We start from the raw sequence: 12,987 nt of genomic DNA, 5'->3' as shown, positions 1-12,987 counted from the left end.
AGCCATGTCTTGGACCCTCCTGATGCAATTTGAATTTGAAAGGAAAGACATCCATGTGGAAAAGAGGATACTCATTTCACTGAAGCAGGGTTAGCTAAGAATTGGGCTACAAAGGACAAAGTCTGGAATTTTAAAACCTGAGACATTCAGATAAAGGTGTTACAATCAGAGGGCACAGAGTGGGGTGGTGTGATCGCATTGAGGGGAGGATCTACTTCCCCTGGTTCTGTCAGGTTTGTGACCAGAAACACCTGATGCTCAGCTGGCAAACAGCACAGACCTTTCAGGCTCTCCAGGTGCAGAAAAGCTCTGGTAAGTGTCAAAACAGCTGAAGGAACTGAAAAACTAATCTGGACAACAGACTCCAAGTGAAAGTCAAAATGGATTTAGCAGCCAACCTGTTTCAGTGCTTCCTAATAGCCAGTAGGAATCTATCTGCTTTTTATGGCAGTTAAATCCAGTCAATCCTTGATTCATCATTGGGTCAAATATTTCAAGGCCAATTCTTCATTTTGTGGGAACTTTTGCCTTTTTTAAAAATTCAAACAGAACTTGGGACTGGAAATGCCTAGAAAGGAAGAGAAATAACTAGATCCAATGCTCAGGTTCATGATGTTCCACCTGAGTTTCTCACAGTCTCTGATGTGAACACAAAAGCAAATATTTGCACAGGAAATGCAGTAGTCAACATTAGGGTTTAATTTTGGGTGCCATGAGCAGAGAGTTGGACTTGATGATCCTTAGGTGTCCCTTCCAGCCTGAGATATTCTGTGATTGTGGTTCACTCTCCAAATCCTGACAGGACTAGGCTGAAGCTGTGGACACTGTGAGCTCCGGGTGAACAGAATGAATTTGGATTACAGATTGTGGTGCTGCTCTTTAAACTGGAAAAGCTAAACAACTGAGATTTACACCTTAACCTCCAGACAAGCCTCCTCCAGCAGCCTCCTGGGAAAGGCCTCACTGCAGCCAAGAGCACGTCCCAGCACTGGGGCAGCCCAGCTCAGAGGGTTGGAAGCCCCCCAAGAGGCAGAAGAGCCCATCCAGCCCACAGCCCTGCCCTGCTGTTGGACTCCGTGATCTTACAGGTCCTCTACAACTTTAACAATGCCACCATTCTACCACAAACTGTGCCTCCTGTTCCCCTCACCTGTCCCTCAGCAGCAGAGTGAGTGCTTTCCCCAGCACCCCTGGCTGGAGCAACTTCTGTGCTGCTGGTGAAAATCTCTCCCCAACTCCTTGTCCCAATTCCTGCTCTTTGAGCACACATGGAGCACAAATTCTATTCCAAGCCCAAAACTGTTCCAAGGCCACACATGAGCAGCAAGAGCACTGTTGGTGTGAACTTGTAAGCACACTCTTGCAACAGCTGAAACCCAGCAGCTCCCAGGGCTCTCCCACCTCTTGTCATGGCTTCCATGGTGTCAGACAACAATTTACCACCAACACTGCTCCCATCAGCCACAGCACTCACTGGTAAACTTTTAACTGAGCATTCCTGGGGTAACCCCCACAGATGTGGGCATGGCACAATACCTGGGCTGCAGAGCTCCATCTCCACCTGGAGGACTGAGAATCAGGATTGGAGATGTTGTTTGTAGCTCACAGTTTTTTAAATCCTGGTATAAAACCCCCGGAAGGACACTATACAAATCAGTACTATTCCAAATATAACATAAACACAAATCTTTTACTATAAAAAGTGTTTCCCAACGAGTGGAACCACCATATTAAGATACAAGTATTAGTAATAATTCAACTACCAAAAATCTCTAAAAACAAAACATTTAAAACACTTCAATCAAATCCTATCACAAAGTCATCAGCTGATTCCCCAATGACTCAAAGTTTTAGAAATTGTTAAACTTACAACCGATGTTGTTTCTGTTTTCTCTAAGTAATACCAATAAATAGTAACTATTGTTAATATTACATAAATGTTTAAAAATATTAACCCCTTCAAACACTTACTACTAACATATTAATTATATAATGTAAATTCCCTAATTTTTGTAATAAAAACAACCTGCTGTGAAGTGTCCCAGGTTCTGGGAGCAGAGAAGAGGTCATAAGAGGGGGTGCCCACAGCTCAGACAACTCTGGTGGCCTCAGTCCCTGGAGGCAGAGCCCACGTAGGTACCACTGCCCCAGAGATCCCTTCAGGGGCATCCTGCAAGCCCTGGAGTGACCCATATCACCACAGGGTAATTCAGGAACCCCGAGGGTCTGTAATTCAACCTTTTGCTCCCAGCAGGGTGGGATCACACCAGGCTGCTCAGGGCTTTACCCAGCCTGGTCCTTATCCAGCCTACCAGGATGCAAATCTGCAAATTAGCACAACAAATAGCAAACCAAACTCACACTTTTCCTTGGGTGTTAGGAAAAGGTTTTAACCCCAGAGGGTGGTCAGGCATTTAACAGGCTCCCCAGGGGAGCTCCAGGAGCATTTGGACAAAGCTCTCAGGCACAGGGTGGGACTGCTGGGGTGTCTGTGCAGGGCCAGGAGTTGAACCAGGATCCTTGTGCTCAGGATATTCTATGATTTGTTCTGTTGATTGCCCTAGATATTGAACAAAAGCTTTATTTATTTTATATTTTTAGCCGTTTTCTTAAAAAGCTTTTGGCCTATACATGTCCCAGTGGCATCTGATAAAGCTCTGCCCGCCCAGACAAACCAGAATCAGGCTGCTCAGCAGCCTTCAAACCCCCCACTCACTAAGCCAGCTTTTAAAGAGCAACAGTGGAGCTGCAGCTGTTTTGATCCAAACAGTGAGGCCCTGAGCTCTCCATTTTTCCTGGTATTGGGTGTAACTCCACATCTTACAGAGGGTGCAAGTGAGCCCCACTCCTCAGCCAGCCGCCCATCCAAGCCACAAGGACTCCTCACATCCACTCCTCACTTCTGCCTTCTGCTGAGGAACAGCCAAGGATCCCCAGCTGGAAAAGCCAGGAAGGAGGAAAGCCACCCCAAGAAACCCCCCCACACAGACACACGGGCCCTCCAGAGAACACCACAATGTGCTGCTGGAGGGTGGAATTTTTCAGGACAATTCTCATCTGGGAGTGCTTTGCTCCCTCCTGCTTTCCTCCTGGAATACCATGCTCTGTGTAAGGGTAGAGCTGTGCACATGAAGCCTGTCTGCAGCCAGACCACCCCAGCCTACTCCAACCAGTTCTGACAGCAGAATCAGTGCCCCTGAACAGTTTGTCTCTGTCAGACACAAAACCTCAGCTTCAGGAGGCAAAGCACCAGCACAGAGAAGGGTTCCCTGCATGGCCCAGCAGGGAAGGGAATCAGCACAGGGCACCAGAGTCTGACCACCCTGAGCATCTGAGAGGGCTGGGGACACCAGCCTGTGCACACAGTCACACACACCAGGGACACAGGTCACAAAACACACACTTAAAGGCCACCAGGATCACTGACCCTGCTGCTCACAGAGGTTTAGCTCATCCAGCAGGGATTGCTGGGTGCTGGCACAGCCACATTCCGGAGCAGCAACCCTGGCAGAACATCTCCAGGGCTGCTGTACACATGAGCCTCCAGCCCTGCCACAGCCTCACACTCACCATCTCACCAGGCCACAGCAGAACCAGAGAGTGATCCATTCCTTGGGAAGAGGAGGGACGTGCTGCAGGCAACAGGCCACAGAGGAGCATGGAGAGAGCAGCTCCCGGCACGGAGCCGCTGCACAGCCCTGACAGTGTTTATAAAGCATGATCTGCTCGAGAGAAATGCTTCTGTTCATCACAAAATTTGCTTGAAGTACTCTAATTCAAACAATATTGATGGGTATTCACTTAATGGCTTCTCAGAATTTTAAATATTCCTAAAACCTGCACAGGTACGTGCTGGGGGCTGCCCAGCTGGGAGAAAAGGTCCAGCTGGACAGCAGGATGCCCACGGGCCAGCAATGTGCTCCTGCAGCAATGCAGAACAGCGTCCTGGGCTGCACTGGGAGCTGTGTCACAGCTGGCCGAGGGAGGGGATCCTTTCCCTCTGCTCCACACCAGTGAGGCCAGCCCTGGGGTGCTGGGCCCAGAGCTGGGCTGCCCAGTACGGGACACAGGCACAGACTGGACAGAGTCCAGCACAGGGCCATGAAGGTGATGGAGGGACTGCAGCGTCTCTGCCATGAGGAGAGGCTGAGAGAGCTGGGACTGCCCAGCCTGGAGCAGAGCAGGCTCAGGGCATCTCATCCATGGGGATAAAAACCTGGGGGGAGGCTGCAGAGGGGACAGGGCCAGGGACAGCCCCAGGGCCTCGGGCACAAAGTGACACACAGGAGGGGCCCTCTGAGCTCAGGAGACACTTCTGCACTGGGAGGGTGGCTGAGCACTGGTGCAGGTGCCCAGGGAGGTGGGGGAGTCTCCACCCCTGGAGAGACTCAAAAGCCACCTGGACACATCCTGGGCAGCCGGCTCTGGGTGGCGCTGATGGAGCAGGAGCTGGGCAAGGTGACCTCCAGAGGTGCCTCCAGCCTCCCCCAGCCTGAGATTCTGTAAATTTTTTTTTTCAGGAATTTCCTCAGCCATAACAGAAAACTTCCCCATCCTTGTCATCAGCTGAGATATGGATTTTTAATTTACTCCAGTGGCAAAATTGAGCCTTTAAGAAAGATCACCAGCTGGGATCATGCTAAAACTGCAAGTGGCACACCAGAGCACTGCAGAGACCTCTGGGGCTGAGAGCTGCTCCCTTGGATCTTCCCCTGACTTCTGGCATTGCCCAGAGCAGGTGTTTAGGAGACTAATGGCACTGCAGAAAATACTTGCTTTATATACACACAGGAGCACTCAGGAACACCCTTGGCACAGGCAGGTGGCCCAGTGGAGAAAGACAATCACACACTTCTTCCCTTCCAAATTTGACTGGTGCTCCAAAGCCAGGAGCAAATACCTCCTCTGGAACAAACCAGGGGCCACAAAGTTCTGCTCCTGGGTTATTGAGCAGCATGATGAGGTTTGGAGTGGGCCACGGTATTTATCAACATCTCAAAACCAGATGAAAAGTCTCTCTGTGCAGTAAGACGCTGTTCACGTTACACATTTCAAAAGAGCAAATAGATTCTGTGGAAATGGAGATGAGAGGGAGAAGGGCAACAAAGCAGCAAGCTGCCTTCAACTTCAGGTTCTGATGGACAACAAAGCAGAGACACTCAGGCTGGGTGTCACCTCCTGTCCCCAGGAGTTTCACTGTCACCAGGACCAGCTTTCAGGCTTGTGGACCTGCTCAGACCCACAGGTGGGGAAGATGAGCAGTTGCCAGTGATTCCATGTGCCATCCCAAAGGGGTTGAGGTGACACCATCCAAGGTCAGCAGGCAGCCTGAAGCCCAGGCACTTCTGAGGGGCACAGCGGGCACCGCCACACCCACCTCCCACTGCCCCTGAGAGCACCAGCCCCACTCACCACCTGCACACTTCCATATTTTTCCACACTTATAAGCAGATGGAAACATCTAAACAGGATGGATACCTGACCTCAAAATATTTTAAACTGTCCAGTGTTTTATTTTCTTTTATAACTAGTAAACAAATCCAGGTAAAAACTAGTAAAATCAATCCAGGACCTGTCCTGGACCATGTGGAGCATCCTATGCACAGCCTGGGCTGTTAGTGCACTGCTAGGCTGAAGCAAAGCCCAGCACGCTGCAGGGCCCTGTCCAGGCCTGCAGTGCTGTCACTGCAGGCTCCGGGACAGCACCTGCTCACCCGCTGCTTCAGAAACACCCGAAGAAGCGCGGTCGGGCGTCCCCCGTGCGAGGCGCTCCCAGCCCGGCGCGGCCCGGCGAGGCTCCCCCGGGGCAGCGCGGTCCCTGCGGGCAGGGCTGGGCAGGGCTGGGCAGCGCCTCACGCCTCGCAGCGCCGGCGGGACGCGAGCCCGCTCCGGGCCCTCAGCGTGGCGGTGTCCGGCGGACGGCGGCGGCCCGGCCAGAGCCAGCGAGCCGCTCCCGCCGGCCCGGCCCCGCCGCCCCCGGGGCAGCCCCGGCCCCCCGGCCCCTCGGCGCGGCTCCAGCTCGGGGGATGTCGGCGCTTTCCTCCCCAGCGCCGGGCCCGGCCCCGCTGGCCCGGCCGGGGCCTCGCCCGTGCGGGCACCGGGCTGCGGCGGAGCCGGGCGGGGACGCGGCGAGCCCGGGCCGGCGCTGCCCGGCCGCGCTCCTTACCTGCACCCGGGCGGGCGCTGCTGCGAGCCCCGGCGGCGCTGCCCGGCCCGGCCCGGCCCGGCCCGGCCCGGGGTGCGGGGGGCGCGGAGCGGGAGGGGCGCGGGGCCGGTCCGAGTGTGCGCGGGGAGCGCGGGGAGGGGGCGGCTCAGCAGCGGCGTCGCCGTGGAAACGCGCGGGGCCGCATCCGCAGGGCCGCGCTCAGCCCCGCCGCAGCTTTTCGGGGGGATGCGGGAAAGGGGGGCGTCGTCATGGCAACGAGCGGAGCCCCCCCGGACCGGCCGGGCAGCCCCGGGCCGCGGGGCCACGGTTGGACGGGACGGGGGAGCGGCAGAGGCACGGGGTGACGCTTCGCTGCGGCACGGGAGCTGTGGGTGGGCTGGAGCCCCTCTGCTCTGGGACAGGCTGGGGGTGCTCACCTGGAGGAGGCTCCAGGGAGAGCTCAGAGCCCCTGCCAGGGCCTCAAAGGGCTCCAGGAAAGCTGGAGAGAGACTGGGGACACGGGATGGAGGGACAGGACACAGGGAATGGCTTCCCACTGCCACAGGTAGCGTTAGGTGGGATACTGGGAAGGAATGAGGGTGGGCAGGCCCTGGCACAGGTGCACAGAGAAGCTGTGGCTGCCCCTGGATCCCTGGCAGTGGCCAAGGCCAGGCTGGATGGGGCTTGAAGCAGCCTGGGATGGTGGAAGGTGTCCCTACCAATGGCAGGGGGTGGAATGAGATGAGCTTTATTTGCCTCCCAGTCCAACATTCTAATATTGTGTGTTTAACCAAACATCCCTCTGAGAGGAATCAGACAGGGCCAGTGGGGACGTGTCCTCCTCTGTAGCCAAGGAGACCATAGCAGCTCCCCAGGCCTTGTCTTGCTCTTGTACCAAGGCAGAATCCCCTCCCCAGCACTCCAACCACAGCCCCAGAGAAGGACCAAGGGATGTTAAGGTGACATCCCCAAGATCCCTGGGAAGTGAAAGGATCACTGTGACTGGTCCTGAGGTGGAAGTGCAGGATGGACACACTGCAGTAGCGCTTCCAAACAAATAGCTCTGCTCAAACCCAGGGCTGCTCACCTGCCCGCCCTTCAGTATTCTGCGGTCACACAAGAAGTGTTTTCAGATACTTAGACAAGGTCTGTCCCATTTACCTGCACAAATTGGGAGTGGAAGGAACCAAGGCTGGAAGCACAAGGACCAAATGTACAAAAGGCTTCTGAGAAGAGCCCTCACTGTGTTTTGGATGGGCTGGGGAGAGGTGTCTGCCTGCTCACCCTGACAGCCAGCTCTGGCTGCTCCAAACCCAGGGCACAGAGTGCTCCTGCTCACTTTGGAGACTGTAGGAACAACCTCACAGTTTTAGTGTATCTGCAAGTTCCTTGAGTTTTGTACTCCAAAATTTTTACCACATTAAAAATATTAAGTCAAGCTCTGATGAAGCAACAGATCCTGCAAATCAGGAGGGAAGTAACAATATATTTCCTTTGCTGCTACTGCCTTCTTCCCCATTTTCAAATAAAACTCCAGTGGCACTATGAAGAAAAAGATTTTCCCGTATCAATCCTTTTGTGCTACAGAGGGAAGGTCAGACAGATTTCAATCAGGAGCAGAGTGAAACTCGGTCACTTGAAAAGCAGCCCATCAGTTCCCTGTTCCTGGCTGAGCTTGCTGCAAAAAAACAATCAGGAATTCAGAATTCCTAGGGAACAGCTACATTAGGTAAAAAAGAGGAAACAGCCTTGGTCTCCCAGTGAACCCTCTGGCTGATGTAACATCAGGCTGTTTCCCTCTCTGTGCCTCAACTTCCATTTCTGTGACCTCTGTGGGAAGGGATCTGAACTGATACCTTGGGGAGCAAGACTGGGGAAGGGGCTCAGGGGCTTTGGGCTGAGGGCAGGTGGAACAGGAGCCCTGGCAGCCCCAAGGGCCAGCCCTGCCCCGAGGGACATCAGGGGGTGACTGTCCTGCTCTGCTCTGGGGCAGCCTCACCTCCAGTCCTGGGGACAGTTTGGGCCCCTCAGCACACAAAGGACAGCTGAGGGCTGGAGTTGTGTCTGGAGGAGGGGACCAGGATGGTGAAAGGTCCAAGGGCAGGACTTGGGAGGAGCAGCTGAGGCCACCTGGCCCGTTCAGCTGGGAGGAGAGAAGCTGAGGGGTGACCCCATTGCTGTCTGCACCTTCCTGTGGGGGGCAGGTGCTCATCTCCCCTGTCTGGGACCAGCAATGGACCCAAGGAGATGGAACAAAGCTGCCTCAGGGCAGGTTCAGGTGGGACATTAGGAAAAGGTTCCTCATTCAGAGGCTGCTCAGTGCCTGGAAGAGGCTCCCAGGGAAGGGGTCACACCACCAAGTTCAGACAGTGTGTGGACAGCACTCAGTCCCTATGGTTTCATTTTAGGAGGTCCTGCCAGGAGCAGGGTTTTGGACTCAGTGATCCTTATGGATCCCCTCCAGCTTGAGCTATTCTGGGATTTTGTGAACTTTTGTTTACTTAAACCTATCTCTTTTTAATGCTTTTATGACTTAATTTATTCTGACATGGATTTTGCAACTCTGCTGGTCCATTCGTCCCACGAGACCCAATGTGTGCAGGGCTGTGCTCCTCTGGGACTTGTTTTGCCGGGATTCATTCCCACAACATCCTGCTAATCACAGGATGGCAGCACACATGGGGTAGTGCCTGTCACTCCTGTCCTCACCCACAGTCATGTCCTGAAGCCTAAAACATGAAGCACCAGTAAGCTGGTGCCATCCACAGCTTTTATTCCCACTGGGAAGGTCACTGCAATGCTGTGTAGCAGTTTCATGCTTTCTAGGTGGATGTTGTGTGTGAAGAATTACAGAACAATTCTGGTCTGGGCTGCCACATGTACACAGCTGACACCTGAATGATGGCAAGTGGTGGATTACACTTTCAGTGTCACAGAGCAGCTGGTTTTAATCGTCAGCAAATAGACCCAGATAAGGAAATTGGAGAGGCTCTTTCAGAAATACTTTTCTTGTGTCTCCCATTATTGTCAGCACGTGCTTCATGCTGGAACCAGAGCTGAGCAGAACAGGACAGGAGCTGCTGTGTCACCCCCCCCAGGTGAATTGTACAGCATCCCTGTCACCACAGTGATCACAAGAGACTCTGTTGTTTTCTTCTTGTGCCAATGCTGAGCAGAACAAGGAGCACAAGAGCTGTCTCAGTTCTTACCTAAAGGAAAAACACTGGAGCAAGACTTAACTGTCTGCTTTTAAAATGAATAAAAGGAGTATTAAGATATTCTAAATTAGACAACCCTGCAAAAGCTACTTTCTGTGAACAAGAGTCAGGTTGCCCAGAAGTTGAGTCCTAGTGCGAGCTGGTGTCAACTACACTCTGAATCATGCATTAGCTGCAGACATCTCCTGTGGTCAGCACTTTTTTCCGTGGTATGGATCATACCAATAGCTCTGCCATTCCTTCTCCCACAGGAACACACCCATGTGCTTCCAACCCAGCCTGGTACAGACAGATGTTGCTAAAAGGGTGGAAGTTTATGAGCCACTCTTGAGCAGCTGGTTTATTGCAAATTTTTACTGGATAATGAAACAGCGGAAACTTCCCCTCTAACACCTACACACCCATTTAGCAAACTAATAAAGTGTGAGGGAGCTGTGAGAGTTGAGCCCATATTCTGCTATTTCATCCTTTTCACCTAACCGCAAAAAAAAAAAAAAGGGGGGGTGGGGGAAGGGCTGATCACGGTGTAAAAGTGACCATTATGGTCCTAAGGACACATAGATGAAATTCCTGAACTTCTGCCATTACACAGAGCATTATTTGTGTTAGTTGTGCTTCTCACCTTTTAAAGTAACATGCTCCTGTTTGCTTTAAAGAGCCCTGACAAAGGCAGGACACCTCAAAGAGTTGCTGAGGGTGTTGCAGCACTAACTTCTTTTTCCCATTTGCAGGATGATCCTCTTCCAGGAGCTGCACACACCAGTAATAAATCTACAACCCCCCCACTCCATCCACATGCCAGCACACGCTGTCACTTCCAACCCTTGTGTCATCTGCAACTTTCCCTCCACTGTTTTTGGTATTTCGGACCAAAATCACCGTACTCAGTTCTTACCAAAAGGAAAAACTTTGTCACCAACCACATCCAAATGATGAATGTTTCAAATGATCCCAGGGTTTGCATCACCTCTCAAAGACATTCCCAGCACCTCAGCTATTTGTTGGGATTTCCAGGCTCCTCAGGCAAGTTCCTGCTTTCACTTTTGCTCTTTGATGTATGAAATTGCTCTGTGGGTGTTACAGTGCCAACCTAAACTAGACTTCAGTAGGAATTGGAAACAGTTCAAGTTATTCCATGTGTGAAGAAGAAATCCAAGAATTGTTTTAAATGTCCCCTCCCCATTGCTCATCTAAAGGTGGTTACAATCAGGATTGGGACAGTCATCTCCCAATTGTAAACAGAATCTGAAACCACAGAATGGAGAGGTAGAAATGTTATAGCAGGAAAAAGGAAGGTCACTTACTCAGGCCCCTCAGCTCTGCTCCAAGCAGTGATATTGCAAGGTGAGAGACTTATTTTAGTGTACATCAGACACAGAAGTTGTGCCCTTCCTCACAGCAACACAGCTCTTTCAAACATAAGAGTCAAATAAAAGTGAATCAAATAGAGGTTGTTGCTGCCCCATCCCTGGAAATGTCCAAGGCCAGGCTGGAGGAGGCTTGGAGCACCCTGGTCTGGTTGCAGGTGCCCCTGCCCATGGCAGGGGGTGGGACTGCATGGGCTTTAGGGTCCCTCCAGCCCAAACCAGTCTGGGATTCTATGATTTAAGGACAAAACTTGCATTTATGTCAAAACACAAAACATATGGAGGGATGCTTTTCCAAACATAAGAAAAGGCCAGGACCAGATTCTAAATTTCACTTTTAACTGCAGTGTTGATTTCTCTTTCACAATTTGCTACAGGACACTTAGATTTGGTCAATCCTGCACCCCACATTTGATGAGGAGGAAGGTTTCTCTTTTGTATTTTTAAAGACAAATTAATATTGATTATACCAAATGCAAAAAAAAAAAAATTACAAAAACCCTGGGAAAAAAAAAAAAAAAAAACACAACAACAAAAAACTCAGGTAGCCCAACTCAGAAGCACATCCCCAAAAGACTGTCCAGGGTCAGGTTATAAAATGAGTTATGACAAGGTCAGGTGGTTTCCCCATCAAACTATTGCTGCTACTGCAGGCAAAGCAAAGCACATGCAGCCAGCATGCAAGTCCTGTAGCCTTTTACTCTTGTATGGAGATTTATCCCAACCCCTTTCATTACACCCAGAAGAGATCTCAGGAATAATCACTCTTGTGATGACCAACACACACCAGCCTCAGTGTTCCACTCCCACAAAAACTGCTGCTGGCAGAGCTGGAACACTGAGGGTGTTTGGGTTTTGCTGGTTCCTTACAGCATTGTCACAAGCCATGCATTTCACTGCCTGGGCTCAGGATCTGGCACTACCAAAATCCTCCTGGCTTTCCAGAGGAAACCCATGCAGAAGGATGAGTCATGCCAAGGAATCCCTGCTTCATTTGCACAGTGAAGGGCAGCAGGCAAAGGAGACAAACTGTGGCTCCAGTAACACAGAAAGAAATCTTGATATTTAATGCAGTTCCAGGTAAATTGGTTAAATGCAATCTGGCCCCTCCCTGTAATTCATGAATAAGGAGGACTCACAACAGCCACTATCACAACAATCTTGGCTCAGAAAGCTGAGTGCAGCTGGTTGGGAGCCATCTCTGCATTGCTGACCAAGGCTGGGGTTCCCACGGCCTCAGAGTGGCCAGGACAGCCTTGGCCTGGCACTGGGGTCAGATTTAAAAAGAAGGGTATGTATCTACAAAAAAGTAATGGCCAATACCTTATCACATATTCTGGGAATATGCACATTCAACCTGCTGAGCTCCAAGCTCAATCCTTCTTTTGAGGAGTGTGATGTGTATTTTACCAGAGTTCTCTGTGAAGTTGCTTTAGAAAGAGGAGCAGTTCTCTTCTCAAGTCTGACCTACTCCATGATCAGAAGCATAACCAAAGCAGCTTAACTCAAAATATGTCCTCAAGTGTATCTTAGGCTGTAAACCTGAACTGTTCTTGCCCAGTGTGAATTCTGTAGGAAGCCCACAGTACTCCCCTCCTATCTGAGATCCTGCAGGAATCAACACTGTGCCACCATTTTTGTACTCATGCTAAAATACACCACCCTCACAGCAAACAGCTCCAATTTAACCCAAGAACTCCTTATCACAAAATGCCACCAGGGTCAGGTGCAGATAACACTGCAGCACCCAGGCTGATAACCTGATCTTATGGCAACACCAGGCACAGAACCACTTCGGGTTCCAGGAACATGAGCTCAGACCTGAGCACTCTCCCTAGGACCCCAGCACGGATACTCACCTGCAACAGGCAAAATGCAGCTTTTCAGAGACCATCAGGACATGGGGAGAAACTGAATTTCAGGAGAATTGTTTACAGCATAAAGAAACTCTTGAAAAGACAAGTTGGCATCAAGTCACATTTCACATGTGCACTGTGCTGACCCAATACATCCGGGCAGGTGTGCAACTTGAGACCAGAGGTGCAGCTGCCACACCCAGCCACACCTACAGAAAGGACAAGGTGACACACGGGGACACAAAGAGCTTGTGCTGGTTTCAAGCACACCAAGAGCCTGTCAAGAGCTACCAAGTCTCTCACTAAATGAAAGAAGTTTTTTCCATAAAAGCAGGGTACCTTGTGATTTCCTCAGCACAAGGCAGAGTAAGAATCCCATTTCACTGCAAAGAACACAAGAG

This window comes from Haemorhous mexicanus, chromosome 18 (assembly GCF_027477595.1).
Source record: "Haemorhous mexicanus isolate bHaeMex1 chromosome 18, bHaeMex1.pri, whole genome shotgun sequence".
Taxonomy (NCBI): domain Eukaryota; kingdom Metazoa; phylum Chordata; class Aves; order Passeriformes; family Fringillidae; genus Haemorhous; species Haemorhous mexicanus.
The sequence above is the reverse complement of the archived record's forward strand: the minus strand, read 5'-3'. Positions refer to the sequence as shown.